Source organism: Haemorhous mexicanus, chromosome Z (assembly GCF_027477595.1).
Source record: "Haemorhous mexicanus isolate bHaeMex1 chromosome Z, bHaeMex1.pri, whole genome shotgun sequence".
In the NCBI taxonomy this organism is placed as follows: Eukaryota; Metazoa; Chordata; class Aves; order Passeriformes; family Fringillidae; genus Haemorhous; species Haemorhous mexicanus.
Genome location: NC_082381.1, coordinates 30,165,010 through 30,174,729, shown reverse-complemented (window position 1 = coordinate 30,174,729; position 9,720 = coordinate 30,165,010). Strand labels below are relative to the sequence as shown.

The 9,720-nt window shown below is 52.1% G+C and overlaps 1 long non-coding RNA gene across 1 annotated transcript; it reads left to right on the top strand.

The window, feature by feature from the left end:
- The first annotated feature begins 6,738 nt into the window (after window positions 1-6,738).
- Window positions 6,739-9,119, top strand: LOC132322235 (uncharacterized). The gene is made up of 3 exons (XR_009485053.1): window positions 6,739-7,224; window positions 7,584-7,701; window positions 8,079-9,119. It is a non-coding gene; the product is annotated as an uncharacterized LOC132322235 (long non-coding RNA).
- The last annotated feature ends 601 nt before the right edge of the window (window positions 9,120-9,720 follow it).

The following is a 9,720-nucleotide window of genomic DNA, read 5'->3' as shown; positions in this document are numbered from 1 at the left end:
CAATGGGATGTATATTTATGCTCTAAGCTCTGTGTGCTGTGGCAAGAACACTGATGCCTATATAGCATGGTTTCCTTTTACAAAACACTTTTTCCCACTCATTTCCAACTTGTTCCCTGCTCTGCTTGGGTCAGCAGAGCAGTGCCACTCTGTCTCTACGTGGGATTTGTCTGTCCCTTTCTTCTTTCTGTTCCAAAATCACCCTTAATCCCTGCCTCCCACAGCTCTGCCAAATGACAAAGAAGTGCAGCACCAGTTCATGGTCTCCACACCTGGGCATTATTTGCTGCCCTTCTGCAGAACCCAGCGGAGATGTGTGGGCTGTGCAACCACTGGTGGATTTCTGTATTTTCACATCTCCATAATCATCATGCATTTAATGCTGCTTCTGCTCCTGAAGTCTCTCTATGTCCATTTACCTACTGCTATTGCTCAGGGTACCCGGTGCTTTTCAGCTGGAGCAGAATTGTTTTAGCAAACATCTGTGTGAATGCTCCTGCAGATACAGTGTGATAGGGGCTTAAGAGAGCTGCATCATACAAAACAACCACAGTGGGCATTTTAAGGAGAATCTGAAGAAGAGGGGATGTCGTTCTTACACACTGGACAACAGCTCAAAGTGCCATACCAGTTACAGAGCACCCTGCAGATCATCCTGTGCTCCTTTGTGCTCGGCCTGAGGTGCCAGTGCTGCTCTCTGGGCTTGTGCATGGCCAAGGAGATCCCCGTGGAGGCCACTCCACAGCCTCATGAATGCACAAGAACTTTAGGACACATATGAGCCTCACACACATGCAAAAAACTCCAAACCCAACTCAAACACCACAGCAAACCAAAAACCCCCACGCAAACAAAAAACCCGTGGAAATTTGTTTACAAGTTATAATTGCTTGTCTCGTGTCACTTCCATTCTGTTTTGCAAACCACTGTCAATGTTCAGACAGAAGGACAAAGGGAGGTTTTAGCAGGACTGACCAAGTTTTGGTATGGAAGGAGCCTGCTCTCCCCCATCAGAGCCCACTGGCACTGCCTTCCTGCCTGGATGGATGGCACAGCCCCGGCCGTGGCAGAGCAGCCTCCTGTGCCCCCGCAGTGGGGCTCAGCTGCAGTTTAAGCCACTCTCACCCTGCACTGCCCAAGGGCTGCTCTGGCAGCATCCTCAGCTCTCTCTTGCTCCCTTTCCCTCCGTGCTGCCCTGGCAGCTGAAAGCCGAGCTGGCCCAGGGCGTGTCTGAGCTCTCAGCCACAGTTGGCTTCTGCTGCTCCCAGCCTGGAGCTGCCACGCTGGGGAACCCAGAGCTGAGAGCTTCACTGCAGTGCAGCAAACGGAGGGGCTGACAGGAGGGGAAAGGGCCCTGAGGTCAGGCAAGAGATGAACAACAAGGGGAATGGAAAAGGAGAGAAGAGAGAATTCACAGGGCTTGATAGCTGAATCTTCCCTGCATTGTCCTGGATTCCCAAGAGATCAATGGTGTCTGAGTTTAATATGAAATAAAAGAGGTGAAAAAGAATATTGATTAGTTGTCCATTGGCTATTCTGAACACTGATGGTTTTGGGATCTGAAGGAAAACGGACTATGTCACCACGATAGTAAAAAAAGATACATATGCATATAAAAATATGGGAATCAGAAACACAAGATAGACAATCAAAGATCAAACAAACTCTGGCATTTCCTTATTTTGAAAGGAAGGGATCTTGCTACAGGTTTCCTAAAATTCTTCTAGGTACTTTTATATGGAAGACAAGCATAGAAAATTCAGAATGGCATTTTCAAAAGCACTATGTCTTCACTGTGTTCGAACAGTTTTCCAAACAGTTGGAGACAACAAAAATATCAAAATTCTGGAAGCTCTCAAGTCCTTTCATCTCAGTCTAATCCTGAAAGAAAATCTAAGTTACGTGTCTTTGGAAAAATAGGTATAATTATATTCTATGAAGACTTTGGTCTTGTGGGTTTTTTTAATCAGGTGTTTAATACTGAAAAGAAAACAAGATCTTTCTTGTGGCCTAGAAAGGTAGCAGAAAAAAGAATTTAACAGACTCTATTCAGAGCTTGATTTTTCTTACTGGTTATTTGTGCTGGAATTGCCTAGCTAGAAACAGCCAGAATTGCTCTAATAGACTGATTTCTTCCAAGGGAGTAAGGAGGACAGGGAAATACAGGTCAATCAGCCTTGCCTCCATCCCCTGACAGGGGATGGGGTAACTAATCCTGGAAACCATTCCAGACAAATGGAGAAGTTGATTGGGAGTAATGGTTAACCTACTCGATGCCCGTGACGGGACAGCCAGACTGATGGATATGGGTGGAGCAATGGATGATGTCTACCCCAGCCTTACCCAAGCCTTTGAGACAGCCTCGGGCATCAAGAGGGGCTGGAAAGCGGACGTTTTATCTTCCTTGCCTTGGTGCTTTGGGGCTGCATTGCAAAGCAAAGGCAGCAGGATGACTGCAGGCGGAGAAAGAGAGGGTTTGCGGAGCCGAGCCCGGCCGGCCCCGGAGCCGCCCCGCCCGCGCTGTGCCCGCAGCCCCGGCTCTGCCGCGCTCGTCCCCGCCAAGTCCGGCCCGCGCCGGGGCCGCGCTGGGCGCGCGCGGGCCCGAGCGCAGCGCCCCACTCAGGCCGCGCGCCGCCGGCGCAGCCGCGGCCGTTGCGCCGCGGGCGTTGCGGCCACAGTCGGCGATCGACGCCATGGCGGAGCTGCCGCTGCCCGCCGGGCTCCGCGCCAGCACCTTCCCCGCCAAGCTCTGGCGCCTGGCCAACAGTCCCCGCGTCCGCTCCGTGCGCTGGGACAGCCGGGCCACGGGGCTGCTCATCGACCGCTCCCTCTTCGAGCGAGAGCTGCTCAGCTCGGGCGACGCCCAGAGGGGCGGTGGCGATGGGCGGGCCCCGCTGCCGCACACCTTCCGGGCCACGCAGTTCCGCAGCTTCGTGCGGCAGCTCTACCGCTACGGCTTCCACAAGGTGCCGGGCTGGCTCGGCTCGGCTGCGCCGGGCGATGCCGGAGCCTGGCTACACTACAGCAACCCCTGCTTTCGCCGCGACCGCCCCAACCTCCTGCTGCGCATCAAGCGCCGCAGCGCGGCCAACAGACAGCGGCCGGCGGCGGGGCGGGAGGGCCGCCGGCGCCCGCCCAGCGGCTCCCAGCAGCTGCCCGGGGCGCGGCCGCTGCCGGACGGGCGGGAGCTGCGCAGCCCCCGGCCCGGCCGCCTGCAGCAGCCCCCCGGGGAGCGGCCGCTGCTCGTCCGGCGCCCGCCCTGCAGCTTCCACCTGCTGCACAGGGACCAGCCGAGGCCGGCCCGGCGGGAGGGGCCGAGCCGCTTCCAGGAGCTCTACGGGGAGCGGCCGCCGCCCGCCGAGCGGGGGGTGCTCGGCATCCCGCCCTGCCATTTCCTCGGGCTCCACGGGGAGCGGCCGCTGCCGCTCGGCCGGGAGGGGCCCCGCAGCCACTTGCAGGAGCTCTACGGGGAGCAGCTGCCTCCGGCCGAGCGCAGCGTACTCGGCATCCATCCCTGCAGCGTCCGGCAGCTCCCCAGGGAGCAGCAGCCCCCAGCCTACGACCCACGAGGTAGGAAAAGACTTGTAGCCTCGCTTTTGCCAAAGGTTAGGAAAAGTGACCCTTTGAAGTAGTTTTCCATAAGGCTCTCTCACTGTCGGCCGGAAGTTGTCAAGCCTACCGGGAAGGGGCACCTAGGAGGCCAAAAGATTCTCTGCCTGGTTTTCCTGGCTGCTTCCCGTGATGTTTGATCCAAGGCAGCACTCGAGCTCTCTGTCCCCCAGCCACATTGTGGAGCCTGACCAACGCGTTTGGATTCTTGCAGCCACCCCGGGCACTTCAGGGCCCAGCACTCCAGCTGGCAGTGCAGCTTGTGCAGCATCGACGGCCTGCAGCTCAGCACAGAACGCACCTGGGCAGGAGGGATGGTCGCCAGCAGATCTAGGCCTTGCCGTCGAGAAGATGATTCGGGAGATCAGGATGTCCCTGTCTGAAAGATCTCCCTCTGCTCAGGTAATTGCATTGGATGGGGATAAAAGGGGCTGGACTGAGAGCTTTCAAACGTGGTTACATGGCGGAGAAGCAACAGCTTCTTTAATTGAACTTATTTCATCATGATTTAGTTATTCTTTTTGCTGAAGAAAGATTTCTGAGAGAGGGAATGAAGAAGAATTGAAAAAGAGGTTTTTCTTGCTGGGAAAGATGAGAAGATTGTTTGCAGAATTGCCACTGAAGGCCAAGTGTCCCGTGCAGGGAGGGGCATGCCAGAGGTGCCTCTGTTCCAGCAGCAGGTGTGGGCTGTGCCTCTTTTGGGTGGGAAGGCCAAGGCCAGGCAAGGGCAGGACTGCAGCTGTAGCTGCTGCTGTGTGAGCCCTGCCGTGCGTGTATGTGCTCCCAGAGCCGTGGCTGGGGCTGGAGCTGCAGCTCTCTGTCCTTTTGCTGATTATTATACGTGTTGGCCAAAGAATGTCTCTCTTTTTATTCACGTGCTGACCCATTGCCTGCAGTACATTTATGATTATGAGCCAGGGCAGACTCAAGGTGGGGAGAGGGATTTTTTTGGATTTACCAATACCTTTTTCTCAAGTAGCATCACTTTTGTCTTCTGTAAAGTCAGACTTAGCAGTTTTCAGAAGCATTTTATTCCGTAATAAAAGGAAATGTTGCAGGTTCAGAACCATCTTTAGAATCTTGAGGGGTTTTGATGGCTGTGCTGTCGCAGAAGAGATGAATATTCTGGAACTGGTCATAGTGAGAATATCCTTGTGTCCAAAGGTAATTTGCAGGTGTTTCATTGTGGACATTTACTTCCTCGGTGGAATAGAAACACTACCTCGTTTTCTGGCTTTTCCTGTCTTTTTGGTTGGGTTTTTTCCCGCTGTCCCAATGTCCAGATTTTTGCCCGTGATCACAAATGTGATCCTTGGAATGGCCTGGGTGCATGAATGTTTGCCTGGATCATACCCATGGGGCAGCAGCAGAGGGCTCCAAAAAGCACCACCTCGTGCTGGGTTGTGTGAGCGCTTGGCCGGGGGTGGTGAGACGCCCAAGCAGAAATGTGTGCTTTGTGTGGGGGTTTGCAGCACCCAGCCCTGGGCAGGGCTGGCAGCGAGCTCTGTCCTTGCTGGCAGCAGGGAGAGCCCCTGGCTTTCTGCTGGCTGATTTCTCCCAGCTCTGGCATGAGCCAGGGTCAGAGCTTGAGGGCACATCCCCTCACTTGGTGTCTTCTGGTTTCCTGTGCGCATGTTTTGTCTCAAAGGTCATTTTGTAAGAGCTTCAGTTTCACCTTGGCCACCTGAATCCTGAGTTTAAAAGGCTGCTCATGTGAACCGTATGGGCAGTGTTCCCTCCTCCGTGCTCCATGTCTTTTGGGAGTGGAGAAGGAGAGTTATCGTATCCCTGATGTGTTTCCAGGAAAATAGTGAGTGATCTTTGGGTTCCTTTCTTTCTGTTTTTCTGCTCAGGACAATGTCAGTGTTGCCCCCGATTCCTCAGGAGGGGAGCCTGTGGACAGAGCTGCAGCAGAGGAAGCTGCATCTGGCACCGAGAGCTGCAGGAACGGTTCCCAGGAGCCCGAGGAGCCTGGTAAGGACAGAGCCCTCACTGGTTTAGAGAGGTGTGAGATGGCTGCTCTGAGCAGGCTTGGTGCTTCCTGGTGCCTTGAGTTCAAATCCTGCACTGGCACAAGCTGCCTTAGCCCTGCCCTCCACACTTCTCCAGAGGTTCTGGCACTGAGTCCTGTGCCGTGGCAAGAGAGCAGGGAATAAAGCCGACCTTGGGGGAGTTGTGTCACCAAGTTGGGTGTCCCAGCTTTGTGCTGAAGTCGGTGGATAAATTTGCTGCTGGCTGACAGGGCAGGCCAGGCTGAGCGACTCTTGAAGGAACAGGGGAAAAAAAGAGCAAAAAGTCAGGCTAGAAGTCCAGATCACTGACTCAGTGTAGTACCAGTCTGCTGGTATTGGTGCTGACCCACCAGAAAAACAAGGAGCAGAACATCAGAGGCCAGCCAAGTGAAACATCACAGTCAGTCCAGTATCAGAATGGAAACTTAAATGAGCCCTGATTAGGGAGACCTAAGAGGAGAGAGGGAGCGCTTTGGATCCATTCCTTAGCCAAGCTGGTGCAGCCTGCAGGCCTCGTAGGGAGCTCTGTCCCTCGCAGCCCTTCCTGCCAGAGCCGACGGTCGAGTTGGAGCAGCTGCTGCTCGCTGCAGGGGGCAGTTGGTAGATGGCCCTGGTAATGGAGCTGGTTCATGACTCAGCTCCCAGCAGCCCTCAGCTTCAGGCATTTCAGTGAGGACTGAGGTCTGTCTGTCAGCACAGAGAAAGAACAAGGCTGGGCTTCTTTGTGGCTCCTGGGGCTCTGTGTGTGTTTCAAGCTCTCGTGGGTGCCCTTTGCACTGCGAGTGCTGAGACTTTATTGAGATCCTTCAGTGTTTTGAAACACGCTTTTGAACACTTGGAATGGTCCCTGTTCTTTTAAGGGCATGCTTCAAATTGCCAAGTAAGAGTCTGCCTTTCAGGCCATCTTTGACAGTCCCTGGTAGAAGGAGAATTGCTGTCCAAGGGAAAGGTGCACAAGGGCCAATATTGACTGAGCGTTCCCTTGGCTTCCCAGATGCCATCTGACCAACATCTCCAGGAGGGCTGCCCTGCGTGGCAGGAGGAGACAGAGGAGAGCCCGTGACCATCGGGCAGGTAGAATTCCTCTGCTTGTAAATATGTTTATAGATTCCTATGATTCTACTTATCAAAGGGTATAGTTCTGTTTACAGATTAGAGTGTTCTGTTTATATGTGCATATATTGATAGATCTGTAGAGTTAAATGGGGATATGTATTCAGTTAGACAAGTGATATATTTTATTATAAATTTACCTTTATAGATTTTCAGAGTTTAAATTTTTTTGTGTAGAGTCCAAAAAAAAAATATAGATGAAGTTTCATTTATAAATGAGTATAGTTATAGAGTAAGAAGGATATGAATGTTTAGATGAATAGGTTGCGGTTTGCCTAGGCCTAGGCTGCATTTTTACCTCTTTCCCCCTTCACCTGCCTTTCTCACCTCTTGCTTTTCCCCCTGTGCCCCCTGTGTCCCCTCTCCCTGTGCTGGGTCCGAGGTGGCGGCCGGGCCGGCCAGAGCAGCGCTTCCAGCCCCGGCTGTCCCTGGAGCGGTGGGAGCTGCCGCTGGCCCCAGGCACTGTCCCCTGAGGAGCTGCTGAAGGACGGTGAGACAGAGGGGGCTGAGGGGGCTGAGGGGGCGGTGGCGCTGAAGGGACGGGGAGCCTGAGCTGCTGCTGGGGCTGGGGGCTGTGGGGCAGCCGAGGCTGATGGTGGCACTGAGGTGACAGGGAAGTGGCACAGGCTGAGGGGCTGGCAGGTCTAAGGGGGACGGGATGGGTCAGAAGGGACTGAGGGGGGTGAGAGGACTGTGAGGGGCTGAAGAAACGGAAGGGGGCTGGGGCTTCAGTGAGAGCATGGCGGGGCTGAGGGGGATGGAGGGGGCCAGCAGGGAGCACAGAGGGCTCCAGGACTGCAGCTCTGCCAGGCCTTGGAACCAATTCCAGAGCCTCCACTTTTTCCCCAGCTGCATGGAAGACCTTGAGGACAGCCAGAGCCTGATGGGAGCCAGCAGAGAGAAGCTGAAGGCCAGCAGCAGGAGCAGGGAATGGGGACCTGCTGCTGCCACCCTGGAGAGAGCTTGGGTGAGGCCACAGGCCCGGGCAGGCAGGGTGGGGCTGAGGGTGGCGTGGGCTGTGGCCGTGGGCACTGCCCGGCGGGGCAGGAGCGGGCCCTGCCCGTGCTGGGGCCGCTCAGCGCAGCTGCCCCGGCCGGCACAGGGGCTGTCCTTGGCCAAGGCAGCTGTGCCGGCAGGGCCCGGCATCTGTGCTGCCTGTGCCTGGCTGCCGGGGCTGCGGGACGGTCCCGCCGCGGCTGCGCTCACCACAGCCTGGCCCGCTCGCCTGCTTTTTCTTTCCAACCCTTCTGGGGAGGCTCTGAGATTTCCTCTTCCCTGATGGAAGTGCAGCTGCTGCCAAGGGAAACGTTCCCGTACTCACTCAGTGTTCCCTTTGCTTGCCAGATGTCCCATCTGCTGTCCCTGTCCAGGAGAGCTGCTCTGCACGGGAGGAGAAGACCGAGGGAGAGGCTTTGAAGATGAGGCAGCTGGGATCCTTCTTCTTTTTGTGCTGTTTAATTATATATGGACTAGCATGGAGTTACTGATAATTACATGCATATTTTCATATGTAGCTTGCTATTTGTATTGGTATATTTCTGTATGTATCTTGTTATTTTTATGAATGTACTCTCTATGTACGTATAGATATATACATACAGGTTTGCAGTTACGTATTTATGTAAATACGTATCTACTTTTTTATGTATGTTGTAATATCTGTGTTTAGTTATTTTTCCATATGTGTACAGCTTTGTAGGTGTTTATATTTATCAATGTAGTTTTCAGTATATATCTTTTAAAACTAGTGTATTGGTATTTGTATTGGTACAGATGCCTATTTTTATATTTTGAATTGTATATTGATGTATTTGTATTTAAATATATTTACATATGTTTCCAGATGCATAGCTGTATATTTGTATGGATACAGTTGGATTGGTATTTAGACTGGTACAGTAATATTTGTATATTTAAAAATAGTTGTGGTTGAAGTATTTATATATATATTTTATATAATCTATAATATTTAATCTATATTTACATCGTTAGATTGTTATAGATTTATTTTTATATATGTTCATGTATGTATGTATTAAATTCTGTTTATAGATGTATAGTTGCATAACTATTGAATTCTTGTTGGGGTATTTAGAGAGGGAATGGATATTTTTGTATTTCTATATGGGGTCTGCATTTGTAGTAATATGTAATAAATTAAGTTGTTAAACGCCTAATTGATCTTTGTGTATAGTGAGTTGCGTATAGTGGAGGCTAGCAATAAATCAAGTTTGGTTAAGTGAACTTGGTTTTTGTATATTTTTACATAGACAGGTTGTAATAATCTAATAAATTGCTGGTTTTACCCTAAATTGAGATCTGTTTAGTTCTGTATTGTCAGCATGGGTGTAGCAGTTTGTAATAAATGACATTTTTCAACTGAAATTGATTCTGGTGGATTTGTGGATCAGCAGTGCGGCTGTGGCAATCTGCAAGAAATGCCATTTGTCAGCTGCGATGGCTGTTGTGTGATTTGTGCTACCCAAAGCCATGAGCAGATGGAAATGCTGGAGGATTTTGGCCATGGAAATCTCCGGCCATGGCCAGCACATGCCCCACCTGCACTCAGGCTGGGCAAGGGAAGGGCAGATTTGGGCTGGCAGCAGAGCCACGCCTTGGCTCAGAACTCGCTGCAGAGGCCTGCTGAGAAAACTCCGGGACTCCACTGAGAGCAGAACTCCAAGCAGGAGCAACCCTGTCAGGAGCAATCATTCACAAGGAAGAAAAGAGAGAAAATGTGGCCGAGCAGATGTGGGGATACTCTGTGAGTCTGATGAAATGCTCTGAATCACCACTGCCTCGGCACGTCTTGGCAAAAATATTTTGTTAAAAACTGAACACCTCCCATGAAATACAGATTGCACTTTCCCCTTCACTTCCCTTGCTGTGTGAGTGGAGACACTCTCTCCTCATCACTGAGAATTTTTGCCCTTCCGCACCTCCTATTAAATCGAAGATGATGTACTACCTCTCGGCACCATAAATG